Source organism: Felis catus, chromosome D1 (genome assembly GCF_018350175.1).
Source record: "Felis catus isolate Fca126 chromosome D1, F.catus_Fca126_mat1.0, whole genome shotgun sequence".
NCBI lineage: Eukaryota > Metazoa > Chordata > Mammalia > Carnivora > Felidae > Felis > Felis catus.
In genome coordinates, this window is record NC_058377.1 from 75,016,744 (window position 1) to 75,038,218 (window position 21,475).

The 21,475-nt window shown below is 48.4% G+C and overlaps 1 protein-coding gene and 1 long non-coding RNA gene across 2 annotated transcripts in view; both read left to right on the forward strand.

Moving 5' to 3' along the window:
- The window catches only part of LOC123380535, a 36,331-nt gene extending 32,687 nt beyond the window's left edge, over positions 1-3,644 (forward strand). Inside the window, exon 2 of the long non-coding RNA XR_006586441.1 lies at positions 3,453-3,644. This is a non-coding gene — a long non-coding RNA (uncharacterized LOC123380535). The remainder of the gene's footprint in view (positions 1-3,452) is intronic.
- NAV2 (neuron navigator 2) overlaps positions 1-21,475 on the forward strand; it is a 742,802-nt gene that overhangs the window by 44,087 nt on the left and 677,240 nt on the right. The gene's annotated exons all lie outside the window — the stretch shown is intronic.

The following is a 21,475-nucleotide window of genomic DNA, read 5'->3' on the forward strand; positions in this document are numbered from 1 at the left end:
ACAGTGCACACCTCTGGCAAAGGACTCCCTTTTAGATGTCCAGAATATATAAAGATGTCCTACAAACTGACAATAAAAAGACACCTCAACAAAAAAAGGGCAAAAACCTCAATAAGCTCTTCAAAAAGGAAGTTACAAGAATGGCTAATAAGCACCTAAAAGGAGTTCCACATTATTAGTGATCAGAAAAATGTAATTTAAAGCCGTGATGAAATACCATTTCATACCTATTACAATGGCCAAAATGTAAAAAGTCTGATAATTCTCAAAGTTGGTAAGGATATGGAGAACTGGATATGGATCTCAGTTCAGGGCTGTTTGTAAATTTCTGTCCACGTCCATTCTGTTCAAAATCATTTGATTTATATGATAAGGTACTTTCAGGATAAATATGTTTACTCATGCATTGATCTAACAGTCATGTAGAGTTCATGATAGATAAAACAGAGTTGATGTCTTCAAGGGGCATATAGATAGTTTGCAAAGTGAAGCCTTGTTAAGTCAGCTACCGTACAGCTAGTGTTATTAACTATATTTTCTTGAGTCTCAGGTACGCGTATTAGTTTACAACCAATCTCAAAACTAATCTGACAACTGAAGAAAAAAAACAAACAAACGTGTTTTTGCACCAGAAAATGAGAGTCTCCAGGTGCCTTTGTCTGCATGTCATTCTTTTTCACCCTTGGGCCTGGCTTCCTCAGAAAAGAGACCATTTTCATCCTGTTGCCCTTTGCCTCCAACATTTAAGTTTTTTGAAAAGAAGTGAATGGGAATGCATGGCATTAAAATGATATTGTTTCATCTGTTCTTGCTTTTTCCTCTCTCAGTCTCTTCTTAAATATAGCTGCATTTTGACCTTTCAGTATAAGAAAATTATCCTGGATGCATACAGTCTTAAGCTGTAAGTCGGCATGGCTTTATTTACTTGATTCTGATATGAGAAACTGATATCGCTTTACAATGAGAAGGGCTCTGAGCTTAGGGGAGTGTGCAGCGCTGTCTTCTCTATATGATCTTGGGCAAGTCATTTTAATTTTCTGAGCCTTTGTTTTCTCCTGGTTGGAAGGAGCACAGTATTACCTATCTCATGTGGTTGGTTTAATGGATCACGTAAAACAAAAACCTTGCATTGTGATAGGTGCTCAACGAATGCATGTTGAATCTGAATCTCAACAGAGACGCCAGATGTCCCTGAACAGATTCTGTGAGACAACACGAGACAGTGCAGGGCCTGTAGTGTGAAGTTCAAGACTGGGACGGCACGCCTTTTAGAGTGACTTCTATCCAAGGATGTTTCTGCAGTTTCCAGTGAGTCATAGGACAGCATTTGGAAATGTGTCCCTAACTTTGACCTTGGTTTGGTAGACAGGAGATGTGACTTGGCAAAACTGAAGTGAGTTTTGAAAGAAGCCTCAAACTATTGTCTCCATGATGCAGAAGGGCAGCAGGTGAAGGGTTCAAAAAGGCGATGGCAGGGGCATGGTAGTTAGAAATAATTTTCTGGAAAAGAAGCAGGCTTGTGGGGCATCTGGCTGGCTCAGTCGGTGGAGCACACGACTCTTGATCTCAGGGTTGTGAGTTTGAGCCCCATGTTGGGTATAGGGGTTACTCAAAAGTAAAATCTGAAAAAAAAAAGAATCAGGCATGAAAAGGGCCGGTGGTAAAAATGGGGACAGGGAGAGGTGAGGGAGGCCACCCATTCAGTGGGAGGACAGGCAGCCTTTGTTTTGCCTGAGGTATAGGCAAGAGGTGGTGGGAGTGGGTTCTCAAGGTTACGTAGGTGGTTAATTCAGGATGAGAAACTCACATTTTGTCCCCAAATATCCTTTTTTGTCTCCTTTCGAATTTTTCTTCAGTAACACTTTCTCAGTCTCTCACGCGCTGAGTGGGTGCGCACGCGTGCGCGCACACACACACACACACACACACACACACACACACACACACACCACCCTGCGTATGCATATACAAGTTGGCAAGGCCTATCTGTGGGAAACAAGTTTGGCTCATCAGTTCACATTTCTGACTTAAAATCTTCCTTATCCTGGGGCACCTGGGTGGCTTAGTCAGTGAAGCGTCTGCCTCTTGATTTTGGCCCAGGTCATGATCTGGCGGTTTGTGAGTTCGAGCCCTGCATCAGGCTCTGCGCTGACGGTGTGGAGCCTGCTCGGGATTCTCTCTCTCATCCCCCTGTCTCTGCCCCTAACCCGCTCACACTCTGTCTCTAAATAAATACATAAATAAATAAACTTAAAAAATTAAAATCTCCCTTATCCTGTTCGATGTGCTTTAAACGTGTGTGACGCAGGCCAGCCTGGTGCCATGGGACATGGAGGCTGTTGAAGGAGGAGCAGCAAAGGGGAAGGTGCCGGCTGAGACCCAGGGTACTGGGAGCTTCCCTGAGCTGAGCTTAAGGATGGGTGAGGGCACCAGACCGCATAAACAGGGAGGGGCTCAGGGTAGAAAGGCCCTTCACAGCAGGTGCAGCGACCCAGGGCCGAGAAGCGGGGAACATTGGAGAAAGCGCCTGTGGCCGAGGCAGGAGTATGGACTGTGAGGGGGGCTGTGGGGGCCGAGTAGCTGCTGAGGCTCTCGCATCTCCTCCTCCGTGGGACACGTTCTTTCTCTTCCCAATGTGGCCAACCAAGTGAACCAGAAAAGTATTTTCTTCCTCTGGTGAAGTGCCAGGGGGGTTGGGTAGGTGGTGGGTGTTGAGTGAGGCTGCCGGGTGGTGGGAAATGCAGGGGCTCTGGCTGTCCAGGGAAGGGTGGACTTCAGGACCCTTGACCCATAGAGTCCTGGAGACGGTGAAGAGAGGGCAGGGAACTTTGTGATGTCAGTGAAGATGGCGGAGGGCGGTTCAGAGTAACAACCTTGGACAAGTCATGCATTTTCTTTAAATCTTGCTCTTTGCTGTAATTTAACTTGAGTTCAAAGCCTCACTGAAGAGCTCTGTTCTTAGGAGAAAAGCTCAGTGAGAGGAAAAACCTGCTGATGTCAGGCCTCCTCTGATGAACCCCGGGCATTAGGTACCCACTATATTCCTCACACCTCCCCAGTCGTATGTGACCAGTGGCAAGGGCATCGGCCAGGGACTCACTGGAAATGCAGAATCCCAGGCCTTTGCCAGCCTCACTGGGTGGGAATCTGCATTTTAACAAGAGCCTTAGGTGATTTGAATGCACATGACAGGCGTGGAAAAAAAAAAAAATAAATGCCGATGATAGAAGGCATGGCCAGCTTTCCAGGAGGTGAGACCTTGAGAAGGCCATGCTAAAAACCTCACACTTTGGAATGGAAGGAAAGGGAGTTAAGGGGTTTTAGAAACAATGTGTAAATCTTTGTTTGGGAATACTTTGTAAAACAGCAGATTATAAATTGCATGTTGGAGTTTCTCCGGATAACGGGACATGTGCGACTCCCCTGGTGAGCGCATCGCTCTTCTCTGACAGACCTTGCAAGAGGATGGCTTTCTCCTCCAGCTGTTCCCAGTCCCCGAAAGACCAGCTTTACATCTGACGTGCCGAGTCTGGCTTCTCCGAGGTCGAGCCTCCCTGGAGACGTTGAAAGTTTCCCTGCTGATCCTCTTTCTCGTTCTGAAGATTTTAACTGCCGGGCATTAAAAACACCCGTGTGATACCATATTCCGTCTGAGAATCTGTTTTTTGAAACGCCTTGTAATGGAATCTGTACAGAAAGATTGAGTTGTAGATGAGAGGCGGCTTTGCGGCCGGGAGGAAATCTGAGGGGGAGTGGCCGTGGTGGTGAATTTGGGTGGATTTGGAGAATGGCTGCGATTCTAGCGTTGGATCATAAAATAAACATCAACAGTGTCGGCACACTGCGCCCAACAAAGTCTGTGAGATCTTATTCTGTCATGGACGTCAGCCCTAAAATTCGTAATAGCCCTAGTGTATCAAACACCTCACGTCGCAGATTTTACATGCATTATCTACAGCAGCCGCACCACGCAGGTGGCATTCTCTCCATGTAGAGGTGAGGGAGCCAGGGTTCCGAACAATTAAATACCTTGTCTGAAGCCATAGCACTGGCAGGGATGCCGGGATCGGAATCCAGGCCCTTTTAACTCCAGAGCGACGCTCTCTTTGCTCTGCCCTCAGTAGTCCATTATGAGCCAGATTCATTTTGGGCATGGCATGCCGCAGAACCTACCAGATTTCTTTCTCGACTGGTGGAAGCAAGTCTCATGAACGTGTTCATCCACGAGCAGCGGAGGGTGCCCTGGCCTGTGGCCCGTCCCGTCTGGTAACAAGTCAGTCTACCGGCTAGTCAATTCCACCAACATTGGGTAAATCGCTACTGTGCCCAGGCAGGGTTCTAGGTCCCAGAGGGAGGTAGGAGTTGTTAAGACAGGGTCTTTAGTCTTATGGGGCTGGGGAAATAAATGCACTCACCACACACCTGTACACGCTAAGAAGCATATTGACGTCACAGTGTGCTTTTGCAAAGTCTCTTGCATTTCAGAGACTGCCGCAGCCTATCAGAGAGGGCACAGAATTTGGACTCCGGATGTCTGGATTGGAGCCTTGCTCTCCTATCCACTAGACTGGTGATGCTGAACAGATCCGTTTTCCTCTCTGAGTCTCAGGTTCCTCCTGTGGATCATGAGAAACTAGGAACGGGCATCTCCAAGAGCTGTTATAAGGGTCAAAGGCCATACAATGTATGGGAAGGAGCCAACACAATGCGCGACACACAGTAGTTGCTTTAAACATGTTCGTGGACTTCTGGGTATTTAGTCTTTATTGTTTTCAAAGCGTTGCTGTTCCCAAACGTCTCATCTGTGCTTCTGTGGGATAGATAGGTTGGCCTAAGCCTCTTGAACTTCCCTGAAAGCCTTCAGCCCAGCCCCCAGGCCTAAGCTCTACGCAGTGAGGGAATGGCTGTGTTCCTGTATCACTTCTCACCTATGAGCTGCTCAGACCAGGAAAACCGAGGCCTAGGGTCTGAGGTAGAACCCCATCTTCTATTCAGTGGCCCAGGCTGCTCTCTGTCCCTGGCCACATGTGATATTTTTATCCTTTGGCCAGAGTTTTGTAATCACCATTTGTACAAACATTCCAGGAAACAATTGTTTGTACAGGCTCATAAATTTGTAGGACAGTTTACATATGGAGTCCAATTAAATGATAATCTTCTGGGGGCTCAGGGCCCATTGCAGGGTCCTCCCTGTAGCTCTCCCTTTCTCCTGGGCCCAGCTGTGCGGGCCCTGGTGGCCTGAGGCTGTAATGATTCTGTTCTGGCCCTCTTGACGCTTTCCCTCAGCCCCCCGGTGGCCTTTCATGACGGCTGGTCCCTGACCCACAGTTTTCTGCCTCCTGCATCTTCCCAAGCAAGAGCTCACTGTCTCCCCACCTCAGCGTTCGTTCGGTCTTTGGTGGAGAACTTCCAGATCTGTCCTGCTCCCTTGCCTGCAGAACAATAATCAATGTGAATTCCATCCTTCTGCAAACACTCACTGAGCTCCCACTATGTGCCCGTCCCGGGGATTCTGAGTGAATGTGACAGATAGCCCTGCTATCATAAACAAGCAAAACAAAGAAATGCATCATAAAGTTTCAGTTGGGTGGTGGGCGGAAATGAAGCATCGGACCAAATGGTCAGGGAGGGGAGAGACTGGGTTGACGGCCTGTCTCATAACCGAGAACAAATAAATGAGCCACGCCTCTGGAGTGCCTACTCTGAGGAAAGTAAGGGGAGCTGGGCGGTCTGGGGAGAAGGAGGCAGAATGTACAAGAGGCCCTGAGGTGGGAGAAGTGTGGTGGGTTTGAGGAACAGTGACCATTTATCATGCAGTGAGTAAGTGCCAGGCACTGTGCCTGGTTCTTCATCCATCCTACGAAGAGATGCTGACATGACCTCTTCCAGTGACTCAAGATGTGGGAGCAGCTCCGGTCTCATTCCTCCTCTAAGGATGAAGGTGCTGGGGGGTGGGAGGCTAAGTGGCTTGTCCGCAGGTGTCCCAGACCAAGTGAGTGCCTCCTTTCTGATGGAACTTCGCCTCCTGTCTTCACTACACTTGCCTCCAAGGGGGCTCCCCTCCCACGCCTTACCCATCCGAGCCCCTCCATGCCATCTCTGGCCCATCCCGTGCCTTGCGCCCAGTGCCTAGTCAGTTCCTTTTCCGTATGTCACCTCTGTCCCTTCCCAGTTGCATTTCACCTGTTCCCAACTCTCTCAGCCTGGCTTCTGCCTGTCCTGTCCATTCACCTTTGCTGGAAGAATTGCCCTTGTCTGTGACTTCCTCACCACCCTTGAGTTAAACCTTCGGTGACTCTGAATGCTCTGAATTTCAAAGGAGATCAGATAGTTTAAACCTTATTAGCGACATTAAGGAGGACCCTTTGAATTTGAGGAGGACACTGGAGCCAACAAGACGTTGACTGTTAATGTGTGTCCTGAAAAGAGTCCTGTGCCTTTAAGTAGCAGAAAGAGTGGACGATGACTTTGAATTTGGGTGTTGCGAATGGCATCGCAGTGAGAAAGTAATAGGGATTTTAGCACCTATCCTTGGGGTGTGGGCAGTGAGAGAGGAGCAAGAATGGGTAGAGGAGGAGGATTTTATATGTGCATATAAGCAAACACTGGAGTTCAATCTTTAAAAGAAATTTTTTGATGTTTATTCATCTTTGAGAGAGAAAGAGAGACAGAGTATGAGTGGGGGAGGGGCAGAGAGAGGGAGACATAGAATCCAAAGTAGGCTCCAGACTCTGAGCTGTCAGCACAGAGCCTGACGTGGGGCTCGAACTCATGAACCGTGAGATCACGACTTCAGATGCTCAACCGACTGACTGAGCCATCCAGGCGCCCCATGGAGTTCAATCTTAACTAACTATAACTTAAAAAAAAATCTATGTGTCTAGAATAATGAATGACAAATCCTTAGCACAGTGCTGTGCACATAGATGCTATTAAATGTTAGTTTCCCACCCCCACCCCACCCCAGGAGCTCAGCCCACAGCAAATTAACCAGATATCCTGGATATGTGTTTATTTTAAAGTTGTTCTCCTAGAGAAAATAATATTTAAATAAAGCTAAAAAATAAATAATGATTACAAATAATAGCTAAGGAGGGAATACATTAAACTCTTGACCAGAATGCCCAGGGAATGGAGAATCTAGGTTAGTGTTTTCTGAAAAGTGAGAATTAATCAGACTCTGTTTTAGGCAATGATTTGATGATGAAGAATCAGGCTACGAAGGTACTGTGTAGTCGTTGTGGGTACAAACTTTGCCAGCTGGGTTCAAGTCCTTACAGGTGCCAGTTGCTAACTGTGTGAAGCAACTTCATCTCTCTAAGCCTCAGTCTTCCCATCTGTAAAATGGGTGTGACAATAATTTGTTGCAGAAACCTTTTGGTCTGTAAAAAAACAATCCCAACGGTGATTTAAAGCAATGACAGCATTTATCTTGCTCACAATCTATGATTTGGGCAGAATTCAGCAAGGATAGTTTTCTTTGCTCCGTTCAGCCTCAACTGGGACAGAAGCTGGAATCATCCAGAGGTTCACTCAGTCAGTGAGTCAGTGAGTCAGTCAGTCAGTCACTCACCGACTCACTCACATCTTGGGTCGTTGGTGCTGATAGTTAGCTAGGGATCTACCTGGGCCACATGTGGCCTCTGTATGTAGCTGGGTTACCTCGCCACATGGTGGCTGGATCCAAAGGAGAGCATCCTGAGAGAGAGTGAGGGATGCTAGACAGAAGACCGATTGTCTTTAGTGACCTAGCCTCAGAATTGGTCCCACCTCACTTCTGCTATATTCTATTCATTAGACGTGAGTCTTGAAGTCTGGCCTAAATGGGGGCGGTGGGGTGGGAATTAGTTTCCACCTTTTGATGGGAGGAGAGGGAAATGATTTGAAGCCCTGCTGACAACCACCATAGACTTCCCACCTCCTTAGGCTGTCGTGAGGATTTGAATGTCATGTGGCAGTAAAGCCAGGCACCCTGGCACAGATATGTAACGGCAACAGCAATGTGACGTACATCAGACTTCCAGCTTGCGGTTGAAGAAACTGAGGCTCTGCATGGTTAAATGACTTGCGCGGATTCCCGGGGAGTACCGGAGCTGAGGCTGGGACCATCGCTTGCAGGCTGTGCGCGGCTCCATCAGAGGCCGGCAGGCAGCACTGAATGACGTCACTGAGCACGTCTGCACGTCGGGCCAGGTTGAAATATGCCGTCCCCGTAGTTACGGGGAAAGCATCTGTGAACTGAACGATCTAGCTCTGCAGCCTGAGGTCGTTCTTCCCCTTTCCCAGAATGTCCGTCCTTCCGTCTTCTTTGAAAAGGGCCTTGGTGGTTGATTAGGTGAGGACTGTGCTATTTTCTTTTGCCCTGTGCCCCCAGCTAAGGGAATGACACCATAGGGCTGTGATTCCATCTTTCTTAGGTGGTCATCCAGAAGGTCCAGGCCGAAGGTGCTGGAGGGACCTGGACGGCACGTTCCCCCACTGCGCCCAGACCCCCTTGGACCTTGACCCCACGTACGGCCTGCCGGCTTGCCCCAGAAGCTCCTGTTTTCCACTGCGGCCTTTCACTCAGTTGGGCTGATCTGTATCTTTAAAGCATTTTCCAGTGTGCTCCACTCCGCTCGCTGGGCTCCGCTGATTTAGAGGGAGGGTGTGGATCCCTTTGTCTGTTTACAGGGCTTGTAAAATATGAGCTCTGGCTGCAGCATGAAATTCTATGTGTCAATAAAATAGTTTTTGAAAAAAATTGACAAAACGTGTTTTAATTTTACAATGGGAATCATATCAGCTGTCACATTAGAATGTATTCCTCTTCCGTGAAATGAAAAGTACCTTTTGTAGATAACCGTGAGGAAGAAGAGAATGTAATTGGGCCACTACCGCAGGCTTTTGCGTTTGGATTTTCTTTCTTTTTGTCTCCCCCATACATCTGGCTATTCTCTCCTAGTAGCAGTTTGCCTGTTTTATATTTAAGATGTGCTGAACTTAGAGCCATTTTGCTCCATGTTATTTGTTATGTTTAAAAGGAGAATTTATGACTTAAGATGGTTTTTTTTTTTTTAAATTTTTTTTTCAACGTTTATTTATTTTTGGGACAGAGAGAGACAGAGCATGAACGGGGGAGGGGCAGAGAGAGAGGGAGACACAGAATCGGAAACAGGCTCCAGGCTCCGAGCCATCAGCCCAGAGCCCGACGCGGGGCTCGAACTCACGGACCGCGAGATCGTGACCTGGCTGAAGTCGGACGCTTAACCGACTGCGCCACCCAGGCGCCCCGGTTTTTTTTTTTTTTAAGTCAAATCTCAATTACGAAAGTGTGAAACTTACATAGACTCTGGTCTCAGGAACTTCTCTTTCCATTTGGACTGTGAACACTTAGCTGTTTAAGGAGCAGCATCGTCGAAGACCTGCTTTGTGGGAGGTGGGGAGTGCAGTGGGAGGTGGAAGGACACATCCTAGGTCTCTTCTGGAAACTAAAATGCAAACTCCCCTGCATGGTTCCCCTCCCAGTGACCGCGTCACAGCCAGGAAAGTAGTTGGGTCCTCTCAGCCTTCTGGGTGCTTCATGCACCGGCATCTGGTGATTTTACTGTTTGGGGGACAGCTTTGGGTGGTGGGAAAGAAGATATTTTTCACTTCTGAATTTTCTTTATGGTATAGATACTACTTTTATTAGGGAAAAGAAACCCTTTTATTTGCAAACAAAACCACAACACCCAAGGAATTGCAGTTTGTAGTGACTGTTTCCAGCGTTGTTGGGCGGTCAGTCATTTATACCTTTAGGCAGTATTTTCTGAAGCACCTCCTATGTTCCAGGCACTGTGCTCGACCCTGCAGACATCATGGTAAACGTAAGTAGCCGTGGCTCCTGTCCTTATAGCATTTGGGAGTCTGTACAAATGACAACAGTAATCATAGGAGCTCACAGAAATGGAGCATCCAGACAGGGATGTGGTGCCATTGGGGGGTAGGAAGGGGAGAGTCAACCCAGGCAGGAAGGTGAGATAAAGCTCTCCTGAGCTGCAATCTGTAGGCAGAAAAGGAGCTGGTGAGTACAAGGGGAGGGAAGCGTGTCCCAGGCAGAGGAAATAGCATGAATGACAAGCCCAGTGTCAAGAGGCAACGGAGGCAGGAGGGCTTGAAAAAGGCTCAGTGTGGCTGCGATTGAGCCCTTGGGCCAGGAAGTAGGAGAGGTGGCAGGGACACTCCACCTCGCGCTGCAGACCGCATGCAGGGAGGCCGTCTTTGTCCGGGAATATGGCGAAGGGCCTGGTGTGGTCTGCTGTGTGTTAATGAGCAGTACGAACCCTGTAAGGGCAGAGGTGCAGGAAGCTGCTAAACCCCTCTTGTGAGCGGCAAGCCTTTCTCAGGCAGCGAAGTGGGAGAAGGAGCCAGTTCCCATGACCTTCGGGTGTGGGCAGCTGTTGTGTCTTTGGGTTCACACAGTATCTTGGAATCTTCTGGTGATGTGCTTTGGGGTCAGTGAGGGAGAAGGAGGCCCGTGAGCATGTATGTCTCGTGTGTCTGTGTGTGCGTCAGTCCGTGTCTGCACCCGAGGGGGGCACATGCCTGATTGTCGGCCCTGCGAGGGGAGAGGAAGCCCCCACGTAGGCCCACCCGCTGCTACCTTGGACAGCGCTTGCTTTACCGTCCTTCATTCATTCAGTGTGCATTCATTCAGTGAGGGGCTCCTCTGTGCCAACCGCCTGGGATGGAGAAAGGATTCTTGCTTCTGACAAAACCACCCCAGAAGAACACCCAGACAGGGTTCAGGCCACTGCTGTGCAGGGGCGGCTGCCTCCAGCTCCCCTTTGCTCAGAGGCAGGTGTGTCTGCTCACGTTCTGGCCGAGGAGGCACCATCTTCTCGGGAGGGTGGAGGAACCCGCGACTCCTTGTAACTCCTGTCACAGTCCACGCTGTGCTCAGGGCAGGGGGGAGCCTCCAAGGAGAGGAGGGGCTGAGCCTGCCACGGGTTTCTGGGTGTCCTTTGGAGGCCACTGCCGCACACTGGTTGCTCCGGTTTTTATTTCAGCCTCATCCTTGACAACGTCTTTCTTCCCACTTTTCTCCTTTTGGTCTCTGCTTTTGTTCCCGCCCCTTCTCTGTCCCTTCACCCCAGAGTGCTTGTGACAGAACCGTGTCTTATTTCCTACCCCATCCCAGCCTTGGAAGACTGATCCCAGCCTTGCAGTCTCCCCCACAAAGGCTTAAGTTGGGAGAATTTTCCATTGGCCTCAGGCAGGAATTGAGAGTTTCCTCATCTGTGCTATGGGTAAAAATACCCACCTCCTGCGGGGCCCCTGGGTGGCTCAGTCAGGTGGCTTAAGTACCAGACTCTTGATCTTGGCTCAGATCATGATCTCATGGTTCGTGATTTCGAGCCCTGCGTCGGGCTCTGTGATGATGGCGTGGAGCCTGCTTGGGATTCTGTCTCACGGACCAGGCCTCGGCCCCACGATGTCTGTATTAGGTTGGTGCATGATGTACAACCGTTGACCTACAACCCGTGAGGATGGCTAAACACCGATTCTCTGTGAAGAGTTACGGCGTTATTCAGAACGCCCTAATCCTGCCATTCCTCTCACGTCCACGGCTCACCCAGGGCCACGCCGTGAGATCCATGAAGTCTGCAGGGTTTCCAGAAGGAATCTCGTGCTCCTTCCTTCTGGGGGCACCGCGCCCGACGAGGGAGTCTCCACTGTGAGCTACTTCTCAGGCTCTCTGCCGGCATCCCTTCTGAGGTGCTCACCTTCTGAGGTGAGGAGGAGTTGGGTAATATTAGGCGAAGGGGTGGCCCGTGGGGCGTGCGTTTCATGGGTGGTGTGGGGCCCTCTGCAGCAGCATGGCTGGGTCGTGCAGTGGGGCTCTCCATTGAAGCAGATCTTCCCTCTTCCAAAGAATTCAAACCATCCAAGCACATCATCCTTCCATAGTGGTTAGGCTGCTGTGTGTGGACTTAGGGACATTGGATTCTCCTAAAGTGGGTTTCATGAGTCTTCACTGGAGACTGCTGCCTTGTTTTAAGAGGAACATGGAGGGGTGAGGGAGCAACAAATGTGCAATTCTCTGTGGTCGGGGCCCTGGTGATGTTTGTGGGGACAGGTAATCCGGACCATGTCCTACAGGTACCACTGACAGAACCGGTGAGGGCTGCCTGGTGAGAAGGTTCCGAGGGCTTTGGGTAGTATTCTTCGATTCTTGAAGGCCTCCTTAAAAGAGGAAGCAGTGTGTTTGGGGTTGTCAAAAGGTCTAAACTAGGGATGTGGGTAGTCAAGGTTCTGTTCAGTTAGAGGAGGACCTCCCGGACCACCAGAGCTATCGATCAGTGGACGGGATGCTTCCAGAAGCAGTGACCTCTCTTGGTGTTGGAAGTACACAAGTCAGGACTGAGGGACCACTTGGCAGGCCTGTTGGAGAGAGGATAGGATTCTCTGAGGGGTGTGTGTTTGTGTGTGTGTGTGTGTGTGTGTGTGTGTGTGTGTGTGTGTGTTGGGGGCACTGTCCTTGTGTCTGTTGGGGGCTGTAGACTCCTGACTCCTGATGTCCCAAACTGTTATAGTGACTACCAGTGATGTGTGTGTTTGGGGGTAGGTGGGAAAGTGTATCATCTCAATATTTTATTTTTATTTATGCGTATTTAAGTTGAATTTGTTACAACAAGCAAGCATGGGTTTTATAATACAAATATATCAAAGTCATACCCTGAATTAAAATTGCCCCTGAATTCCATGTCACAGAAAGAAGACTGGTAGACTCCAAGTCAGGAGACCTGGGGTCTAGCCTCAGCCTCACTGCACCCTCGCCCTGTGACTGGGCAGGGTACAGTTCCACTCTGGGCTCAGTTTGCCCATCTGTAGAAGGGGAGGACGGGACTGTATATGATAAGCATGGACTCGTACAGCTCTGATACTCAGGTTGGCTGCTGTGGGGGGTCAGAGAGGGACAAAAGGAGAAAGGACAATATCAGTGTCTCTATAGGATCGGGGTAGGGCTAGTGACAGCAAAGGGACGCATGTCCTTGGACTGCATGCACTTTGTCAATACTGCTCTGTTCCCCGATTCTCCTAGGCATCCTCTGCCTGGGAGATGTGCGGGAGGTGTTGGCACATCCCTCGTGTCCCAGAAACTCCATGATGCCTGGAGGGCTGGTCTCTGGAGAAGCTGGCCTGGGGGCTAGCACTGCTGGCGTCCCTGTTTGTCGGCCAGTCTCTGTCCCTTCAAACGCAGCTGGCTTTCCTGTGCATCGTGCTTCTGCCCCCATGGGGAAGCAGGGCTGCTGGCCGTACTCACGTACTGGCTCGTCATTCCTGAGTCCCCTCTGTGTTCCACCCACCCCTCTGCACTCCCATCCCCGAACTCCTCACCCCTGCTTCCATTCTCCCACCTACTGGAGGTCCTCCCTCCCTTGCCACTGAACCTCAGTTTCCCTTCAGACTCTCAGCTCCGCCCAGCCCCTCAATCCTGGTTAGACCCACAGCTGGGGACTAAGAATTGCCCTGCGAGTGTCAGCTGCGTGCAGCATCCCCTCCTCAGCAACAGCCTGCCCTGTCCCCCTCTGACACCCCTGACCTTCCAGGAGAGGAGGATTTGGGCCCTTTCCTTCACCCGTAGACATGCGCATAGTTGGTGGGTGAGCAGTGCTTTTGGACACCATCTCAGCCCCTGGCAAACACCTTTCCTGAACCCTGGGTCACTATTGCTTAAGTCACAGCTGGATGCTGACTTCAGAGCACACTGATTTCTCCCAGGACTTTAATAACCCTGAGCTCCGGTTTGCCTATTGGCTCCTTTGTAATGTATCAGTCTCATAAAATGGTCACTTTTGGTTAAAAGATCTTATTACTGCAAAAAGAGATGTTGAATCACACTTTCAAGGTCGCTGGTGAAATGTGATCTTTGAGACTCGTTGGCTCTGGTCCAGGGCACGGGGAAGTGGATATTAAGAAGATAAATTAGAAGTCAAAACACAGTGCTGTTTTCCCCTGTGTCTTAAGCTGAGTGTCTGTGATGAATTTTGCAAGGAAAAAAAAAAAATTAGAGCTCCCTCTCCCCGCGCTGTACTCCCTGCCACCTTCAGAAATCAGATTCCAACCTGGAAAGATCGTCAGCGGCTCTTTATTTCAGCCTCGACATTACCAGAATGGTAATTTCTCTGGGCAGTCACACGGGCGGCTCTCTTCTCTCCTACAAGTCTCCAAGGTCGGATCTACCCCTCAGCCCAGGTATTTTCAGTTCTGGGCAGTTCAGCAAGCCCTTGTGGATGGCCTTGCTGTGTGCCAGGCACAGTGTGCTTGGACAGGGGACACAGAGGAATAGGACAGGGCTCCTGACCTCAGAGCCTCCAGGCCTCCGGGAGAGAGATGGGGAGATGTGGTCAGAGCCCCCTTCTGCCCTCAGTGCTTCTGGGAGAGATGGCAGGCCCTGCTCTAAGTATTCTATGTACATTCTCTCCTCTATCCTAAGCTCTAGGTACTTGGGGCAACTCCAGATATGGTGAGGAAACTGAGGCGTAGAGAGGTTCACCTGCCCCGGGCCGGTGGTGGAGCCAAGGCTGGAACCAGATCTGCTGGTCTCCAAAGTCAGCCAGCTCATTACCCCACTTATGGGACTGCCCCTCAGCACCCAGAGAAGCCCCAGGCCCCGATCCAGATGCTGGAGAAGCATCTTTAGCTTGTGAAGCCAACCCCCTTGAATGCCATTTTCACATTAATAAACATCCCATGAATGGTTCTCAGTAGCAGGTTAATGCTCTCAAATGACAGATTCCTGCGTCTGGAGATGAGAGACCAGTCTGCCTTGAGGCACTGTTTTGAGGCCAGGGCAAAAGGGACCATGCCTGTTATCCAAAGGGTGTGTTTAAAGAAAATTGGGGTGGGTGCTAGAGTGAGTCGAGGGACAGCTGTGGACTCAGGTAAAACCAGCCTCAAGGCGGGTGGGAAAGTACGCCAAAAAGCCACCTCTTCCTGTATCCCTACCCTAGCCTCGCTTCTCCCCGTTCAACTCTGCAGTAAACACGGGTGCCAGCACCCACCTGGAGACGGTGCTCCTAAGGTTGACTCGCTCTTTGGTGTGGCTGGGCTCTCTCGTAGAGGGAGTGGCAAAGAAATGGGGACAAGAGGTTATTTCTTCCCCTATCTGCTACTAACTAAATCTTTGTGTCTCTAGGGTACTAGTATCCCAAAAGATCCACCATTGTAGCGTTTCATCTCTTTGCAGAGATAACTCTAGATAAGAGCTCTGTAAAAAACCTGGAGATTCCTCGGGGTAAATACTCCACTACCTAAGGACAATCTCCAGGGAAGGTCCCAGAGCCTTCCTACTCATCACTGGAGGAAGGCACAGCAAGGACTGGGCCATGAGTCTGGCCTGTTGGGCATTTCTAAAGCTCTTAGGACTACTTTGGACTGGCAGATATTTTTGGTTAGTTTCTTGGGCCTCTGAACACTCTCCTGTCTACCATTCATTCATTCATTCATTGGAAAATGACTCTCTGTGTTTCTAATGTGTACCAGGCACTGTCCTAGGCACTAGGGATGCAAACAGATGAGTCCTGTTCTGAGGTTATACTCTAGTGAGGAGAAGGGATAGTAACTAATCAAGATAAAATGAATAAAACATATAACATGTTAGATGGTTATAAGCGCTGGGAACAAAAACGAAGGCGGGTACAAAGCCTAGAAACGTGGTGACAGAATGCTGGCGGTATGTTACCCAGGCTGGTCGGGGAGGGCCTCGTGGGCATGGCTCACATTTCAGCAGAGTCCTGAGGTGACGGACTGAGGCATGAGGGTGTGTAGAGAAGAGACAAGAGCAAACACAAAGGCCTTGCAATGGCAGTGTGTTTGGTGTTCCAGGATGAACAGGGAGCCGCTGTGACTGGACCCGGGAGAGTGGTGGGTGCTTGGGGTCTTATAGGCAATAATAAGGACTTTGGTTTTTACATGGAGGGATATGAAAACCCAGGAGAGGGTTTTGAGCAGAGGAAAGACAACATCTGGCTTACTTTTCAAGGATTCACTTGAGCTGCTGTGTGGACGGTGCCTGGAAGGGGTGTGAGGGCATGAGGAGAGCAGTTAGAAGGTGTTGCGGTGATCCTCATGGGCGGTGAGGCTGACCCAAACAGTGGCTGTAGCCATGGAGGTGTAGAGAAGTGGACTGAATCTGGATATGTTTTTAAGTGTACTTATTTTTAGAGAGAGAGAGAATATGAATGAATGAATATCCCAAGCAGGCTCCTTGCTGTCAGGACAGAGCCCAGTGCAGGGCTCGATCTTGCATTTTGTGGGATCATGACCTGAGCTGAGATTGAGTCAGACGCTTAACTGACTGAGCCACACGAGTGCCCGTGGGTATGTTTTGAATATGTGACAAACCATACTTGCTGACGGATTAGTTCTGGATTGTGAGAGAAAGTGAGGAGTTAAGGAAGGCTGAAATTGTTGGCCTGAGCCAGTGGAAAAATGGAGTTGTTCTTCAATGAACCTGGAAATGCACTTGAAGAAGCAGGTGTGGGGAGAAGAAAATGTGGAAGGTTAAACTTTGGACACACTAAGGGTGAGATGTCTCTACTAGGGACCTCCAAGTGGAGGTGCTGCGTAGGTGGCTGTGTAGGAGTCTGAGGTTCAGAGGAGAAGACTAGTCCTGATATATACCTTTGGAAGTCATCAGACTATAAATAAATGGTATTTAAAACCATGACACTGGGAATAAGTATAGATAGAAAAGAGATCTGAGGACTGATCTCTGGGTGCTCACTCCAACATTAAAATATCAGGAAGACAAAGAGCATCAGTGCAGGAGAAAGAAGGAACAGCCAACGAAATGGGAAGAGAAGCAAATGATGCGTCACATTGTGACCCGCATCAGAAAAATACAGTTCCTTGCCATTCTCTGCTTCTTCCATCCACTTCGGGTCTCTGACTTTGGGCTCCTCCTGCAGAGGGAGCAGGGTTCACCCCAAGAGTATATCACAGTAGACTCAGAGATGCAGACTCCTCATTCTATTATATGTCCTGTGTGGGTTTCTAGGGAGATCCACTGGTCTTTGGCCAGGAGGACTCAGGACTACATTTCAGGTGACAAGTAGTCTTAGGCCATCCCAGTAGTCAGGATGGATGAAGTTTGCTTCTGGATGGAAGAAGGGATGAGAATCTTTAGACTTTGAATTACAAAGCAAGAGCACACAGACATCTTCCAGTGCGAAATCTGAGTTGGAAGTCTGGTCTTGGTATAAAGAGACCATAAAACCTGGTGACGTTTCTGGGGAGTAATCATGGAACCACTCCTGAGCAGGCGTTGGCTGCTAGAAACTGAGCTGCCGTGGCTTCCACAGAAAATGGCAGAAGGAAGAGACCATTATTTCACTTCAGTCAGAATGTAGCCTGGTGTCTTGGAAAGAACAAGAGACCCCATCTTAATTCAAATTCCAGATCCGCTCCTGATGAGTCATCTGTCTGACTACTTAAGAACTTGGATCTCGGTTTTTTTCCTTTTCAGAAATATGTATTCAATACTGTATTTTGTTTTTTGGTTTTTTGTTTTTTTTTTTTAGTTTTTATTTAAATGCCAGTTAGTTGACATAAAGTGTAATATTAGTTTCAGGAGAGTCCGTTGCTTTTCTTTGCTTTCCTCTAGGAAGGGCTGGGGCTTTTTAGGAAGGTTAAACACACATATATATGTGCCTCCAATTCTGAAAATAGCCCTCTCTCACGAGCACTCCTCAATCATTTGGAGACACAAAGCTGCTTGCTTGAGAGCGTATAGAAGAGTCCTGTGGAGGAGACAGTCTGAGGGGAGAGAGGAGGCTTCAAACATGGCTGAGCCAAGAAGAATGGACAGAGTACGGATGGGTGACCTGGAGAGAGCATCTCTATCTACATGTAGTTCTGGATGGTCCAGAGGTGAGACAGGTAAATGAAAATCCACTTTATTTGAACTCATTCATTCATTCAGCAGAAACTGTCAGCAACTATGGCACAGATAACAGAAGTTTTTGTCCTCAAGCACTCCCAGGCTTGTAGGGTGTTTGAGATGCAAGAGAATATAGGAGAATATAAGAATAAGAGATCACGTTGATGATCCGGTGTGGTGAGTTCTCTGATGGGATGGGCAAAGGGGCTGTGGCAGCATTGAAGAGAGGCCTCTCATAGTAGACACAAACCTGAGAAGCAAGGGTTTAATTCAGTAAGAGCTGTGGAGAATCTGGTAGATCGCGAGTCAAGAAGGAGCTGGATTGTCTTCATCAAAGGCGTAGAGATGTCCTCACTGTGTTCCAGATGGAGGCTCTGGTGAGGGGCTTTGCTAGCTCTAGCTAGCCGCCTGCATCACGGGGAAGCAAGGCCCTGGTTTTCCCATCTGTTCCGGCTGGTATCTTCCTTCAGTCTCCTGGAGTTACGTTGGTCCCTCCGACTGGCCAGCTCATATGTTGTTCAGGCTTGTGCTGCGGGGGAAACAACCCACAGGATTTGAAGCCCGGGGGACTGAGTTTGAATCTCAGCATCAGTCTTGGCCAGCTGTGGGGCTGTCTAAGTCCGTCTCTCCAAGTGTAGAATGGGGATAATGATCTCTGATTTGCAGGCCATTCGTTAGAAGATGACTAGCTTAGATAGTGCCTTTGTGAGAGTTTGAATTAGAAAAAGATATCCCTTCCTCACAACACCGTTGCTGTCATCTTCTGGCCTATGACATGAATGGTGCCCCCTAGGGTTATATAGGATGACACATTATCCTTTCCATAAATGATGGCTGCTCCTGTTATAATCATTGTTTTCACCTTGATGGAAAATAGCTCCAACCTGACCTTTGGGTGGGTTAGTTGGATCAGCCTGATGCCTGATTAATCTAATTTCATCACAGAAGAGCAGTTCTCTTCTGACCAGCTAATATATAATCATGACAACAGCAGGGGTGTGACAGGAGCTGTGTCTTCTTATTAGAGCTTCTTTAACACTTGGAGTCAAAATCTGAAGGTCACCAAAACATTGGCCATCTCCAAATTATTGTGTTGCCACAATAACTCCTACCACAGAGCAGACTGTCTCCAGCCATTGGAGATCAAAATAGAACCTAATGGATTTAGGAAGCAATCAATGCTTCTAAAGACATTTGTGGGTTGTAGCCCATAAAATATTAATTCTCTCTGTTTGTCTTTAAGTATATATTTTATATGTCAATGCATTATTAAAAAGTGCTTATAATGTTAAGTGACTCAAGGCCTGAACATTGAATGACCAAATTTATTTTTCTCTGTGATATAAATGTAAACTATAACGACAAAAACCACACCCCACTAACCGTGCTGTCAACCAGGCGTTGACAGCCATGGGATCCATCCATACCCTTATGCCATGAAGTTGTTTTATTTGCGTCTGGATGGGCAAATAAATAACTTATGTATGACATTTCCCACCCAATAAAATGTTTCACTGTTGGATTTACTGGGCATGTTTATGAAATCACAACGGTACAGCTCAGCTTTATTTGGCCTTAATGACATCAGGGCTGGGGAGGGTTGTATCTGGATCTTCAACGTACACAATGTTGCAGTTGAAGGAGGAGTGATTGCAAATCAAAGGAAGCAATCTGGAATACTGTTTAAGATCGACCCAGAATTCACCTTCTAGCCAGAAGGTACTGTAGACATTTATTTGGACTCTCCTGTGAGTGGGCACGGCGTAAACTATACAAAAGTACCCGTGGGATGTTCCTTGGTATATTTCATGGAACACTAACTACGTTCTGGAAGGAGTGATTTACTGCGCTTTTTAGGGGGCCACGGACCACAGTGAAAATTTAAACCGTAGTGCTGCACTTAAGAAGTGTGGTCATTGGGGCGCCCAGGTGGCTCAGTCAGTTGGGCATCCAGCGGGGACTCTCAGCTCTGATCTAGTCCAGCAGCCCTGTTTTTCACCCCAGAATGCCGAAAATCATAGAGGGGGTGGCCTGTCCTGGATCACACAGTTCCTGGTGCCTTGTCTCAATACCACCGCTCTAGATGGTAGAGGAACGTGTTGACTTGGCATGGAGGAGTATAGACTCTAGAGCAAGACTTCTTTGGTTGATACAGTAGGTTTGCTACTTATTGGTGGTTTGACCTTGAGCAAGTCATTTATCTTTCTGTGCCTAAAATGTCCTCACGTGTAAAATGAAAACAACAATGGTACCCACTACACAGACGTGTTGGTGTGAATGATAAATGGACTGATGTATGGAGAGCTTGGTACTTGCAACACAGTAAGCACTTTGTATATATTGGTTTCTGTCATTGTATATCTAGATCAAGGTCCCCTGCGATGTGCTTTCCTAGTTCCTTGTATGTTTTCTTCTCAGTCTGGTGCTTTCCCCTTCATTGTGCCTGTAATGTAATTGATATCTATCGGAAATTATCTTTTTTTTTTTTTAATTTTTTTTTTCAACGTTTATTTATTTTTGGGACAGAGAGAGACAGAGCTTGAACGGGGGAGGGGCAGAGAGAGAGGGAGACACAGAATCGGAAACAGGCTCCAGGCTCCGAGCCATCAGCCCAGAGCCTGACGCGGGGCTCGAACTCCCGGACCGCGAGATCGTGACCTGGCTGAAGTCGGACGCTTAACCGACTGCGCCACCCAGGCGCCCCTCGGAAATTATCTTTTTTTTTTTTTTTTTTAATTTTTTTTTTCAATGTTTATTTATTTTTGGGACAGAGAGAGACACAGCATGAACGGGGGAGGGGCAGAGAGAGAGGGAGACACAGAATCGGGAACAGGTTCCAGGCTCTGAGCCATCAGCCCAGAGCCTGACGCGGGGCTCGAACTCACCGCGAGATCGTGACCTGGCTGAAGTCGGATGCTTAACCGACTGCGCCACCCAGGCGCCCCCTCGGAAATTATCTTGACTATATGTTTGCTTATTTGTTTTCGGTTTATTTGAGTGTAAACAGATATGGCTTCATCCCCAATATTTAGAATGGCCCTTGGCACATAGTAAGCCAACAATAGACATTTATTGGGTGAATGAATGAATGAATGAATGGCCCTTATTATAATCTGTCCCCAGGTACTCATGTGATTAAATAGCATCTGTCTCCCTCCTACTTGGAACCTCCCAATAGGAAGTTCCATGAGAGTATCACAGAAGTTCTCTCTAGCCTTCAGTGCTGTGCCTGGCACATTGGGGGTTCTCAATAAATATGTGTTAACTGAATGTATGAATGTTTATATGGAGGCAGGACTAAGAATGACAGAGGGAGAATAGAGAGAAGAGGGAAAGAGAGAGAGAAAGGATAATATTTAAGGTCCAACATGTATGGCACTCACCCATTCATTCATTACTAAGGCAATAGGGGGTGGTGTTTAAGAGCCCAGAATCCAGAGCTGGTGTCAAACCAGCTCATTGAGTGGCTCATTTCAGCCACTTATACTGTATGAATTTGGGGCAACTTAGTTAACCTCTCTGTGCCTCTATCTATCTATCTGAAATATGGGGTTATATTAGCACCTG